Source organism: Myotis brandtii, unplaced genomic scaffold (genome assembly GCF_000412655.1).
Source record: "Myotis brandtii unplaced genomic scaffold, ASM41265v1 scaffold6, whole genome shotgun sequence".
NCBI lineage: Eukaryota > Metazoa > Chordata > Mammalia > Chiroptera > Vespertilionidae > Myotis > Myotis brandtii.
In genome coordinates this window covers 3,720,347-3,723,439 of record NW_005370271.1, presented here as the reverse complement: position 1 = coordinate 3,723,439, position 3,093 = coordinate 3,720,347, and positions in this window count along the sequence as shown.

Sequence of the window (3,093 nt, the reverse complement as noted above, 5' to 3'; positions counted from 1 at the left end):
TCAAAGCTGAAGACACTACCTATAGCAGAGTTCAAGTCTGAAGCAGCCTTTACTCAGACCGCCCTTCCAGAACCACCAAGCCTAACTCTGGGGTTAGTTGATACTTGAGTCAACTGAAGATAAGAGTTCAAACAAGAATTTTTAAAAATATGTTTTTATTGATTTTTAGAACGAAAAGGAGAGGGAGAGATAGAAACATCAATGAGAGATAAACATCAATCAGCTGCCTCCTGCATCCCCCCTACCAGGTATGGAGCCTGCAACCCCAGCATATGCCCTGACTGGGAATAGAACCAGTGACACCTCCTGGTGCAGGGGACAATGCTCAATCCACTGAGCCACACCAGCTACGCTCAAAACAAGAATTTATATCTAACTGTCTATCACCCTCAGTCAGTCTCCTTCAAAATCAACTTCTCTATTAAGTCATCTTTAAACATTCCCTCCAATAATGGGAAGACATGTGACAAAGCAAACAGAGCAAAATGTTGATTACAGAATCCAAGTGGTGGGTATCCATGTATACATGTGGTTCATTGGACAATTCTTTCAACTTTTCTATATGTTTGGAATTGTTCCTATTAAAGATGCTGGAGGAATAATATTCCTTCTGATGACATCTGTTAACGGCCGATCAGGACCGGTAGCAGGGTTCCTGACAAAGCATCTCCTTCCTAGGAAGACCACAGTCAGACGGAGCTACCTGGCGATGCAGAGGTGAAAAGCAGTTAAGTACCAAAACAGTAGATGATTAATGCAAAGACAGAACATCATAAAAGGTGGGTTAAAGGTTTTCAAAAATGGATTCCTGACCCTCCTCCACTAAACCAAATGTTTTACTGAGATTATAATTTGAAACAGCAGTCAGAGGGGAGGGCTATTGGGAAGCTGGGTGAAAAAAGTAAAAGGATTAAGCAGAATAAAAAACTCAAAATTAAAAGTAAAAGAACTCAGCTCAGCCAGTGTGGTTCAGTGGTTGAGCATCAACCTATGAACCAAGAGGTCATAGTTCGATTCCCAGTCAGGGCACATGCCTGGGTTTCGGGCTCAAACCCAGTGTGGGGGTGTGTAGGAGGCAGTCGATCAATGAGTCTCTCTCATCATAGATGTTTCTATCTCTCTTTCCCTCTCCCTTCCTCTCTGAAATCAATAAAAATATATTAAAAAAAAAAACAACTCAGTCACAAGCAACAGTATGGTGATTACCAGAGGAAAAAAGTGGGGGTGGGGGGAGGCTGAACACACAATGTAATATACAGATGATGTATTATAGAGCTGAACACCTATATTTCACTAACCATCGCCCCAATAAATCCAACTTAAAAAATTAGTTCACAAAAGAAAGAAAATTAATCATATACGACCTAACCATCCAATAGGAGAATGACTGAATAAGCTATGGCTATAAAAAATGATGACACATCAAGAAAAAAAAAGGCATTATGTGTCATTTTACCAACCAAGATCAGTCATATACTAAACCTGAATTTGAAAGTCAGTGAGGATTTCAAACATCTTTCAACAGGTCAAACACATGGCACCCTATACCTCAAAACAAAATACTTAACTCCATGAAGCTTAAAAAGAAAAAGATGATTCCATGGAAGGCATGATACATACATGAATTTTTCATGCTCAATTAAAAAAAAAAAATCCCTGGGCAGCAATATCTAAATTAGAGGCTGGGCTGAAGAGGCTACTGGCCCAATCTGGACACCAGTTTGTATGAGTGAAATGAGGGCTTCAAGTCGTTCACTCCGAGCCTTCTAGTCAACCACAGCCAAAACAACACTATTAAAAATGGTTTGTAAATATCTGAATGTGAGATGCTGTCTTACAGAAGTAAAGCTGAACTAACATCTTAGGGCAGAGGTGCCCCAAATAAGTGACAGACCCTGTGTTCAGGAAGGACTGCTTTCTAATAAAAAAGTATCAAATTTTATCTCATCGTTTAGAGTCAATGCAATTAAAAATCACAATATAGGAAATAATCCGTTAGAAGAATATGGATTAATTCACCCAAGTTATAACACGGTCATGACATAGGACTTAATGAACCCAAAGCGAAGTCACGTCTACATGCGCACCCAATTAAACACTGGAAATAAAAATAAAAACAAACAAAACCCCATGGTTATGACACAGCTTTTAACCAGAATCCCCAAGAACATATTGAAAGTGAGGAAGCTTGAAATGTGTGGCACCTGTTTGCCTTCACTGCCTCAAATTCCACACATTCAGTGACTCCTTAGCTCCGTGAAACGCAGACCCACACTTAAAGCTTTAACAATTTGTGAATAAAAGAACGTTCCAACTTTATCACCAGGAACATATTTCATTTGGGTAAAAGCAGGAAAATAACTTCTGGTATGGGAAATTGGTATCTAAGTTTTGTTCGGAAGTCATATTCGCCACATGCTGTCCGCTAAATAATAAACACTGCTTCAGGTTTTTTTGTGAAGGTGCATTTCACTTGCACGATCACTTAGCCCCCGTCCACATCCATGTCAAATGCAGTTTTCAAAAAAACTCAGAAACTCAAGGCTAGGATCTGTGTCTTAGGCCCAACACTCGCTTCCCAGAGCCCAGCGGCGCCGGGGGCATGAGAAACGGCGACCGCAGCTGGGTCCGCGGGCCCGTGCGGAGCATCTGGGAGGCACTTAACATCCAGCATCTTGTTTAACCCTCACAACTGCCCCCGGAGGCCCTCCCTGGGGGATGAGTGATCGCTCCCGGGCTTCCTAAGTGTGCCAGACGTCTTCAGATATTGTCACACGTGGGGGGGGGGGGGGGGGGGGGGGCGGGGGCTGAAGGACGGACCGACCCCCGACCAGGCGTCCAACAAGTCCTCTACCAACAGCACATCTACTTACTCTAAGGAATCAACGAAACCTGTCTGCCGAGCTTATGGTGTAGTTTTCAACATTTTCAAGTGGGAATGTTACACGCTGCGGTCCTATATTCAGACACCAGCACTTGGACTTCTTTTTTTTTTTTAAACTCAGAGAAACCATTTCCAACGAAATGCGCCGGGAACTGCTAACCCCACGGAGGGGCAGCAAAGCAGGCGGCCCCAGCCCTGCGGCCGAGCTG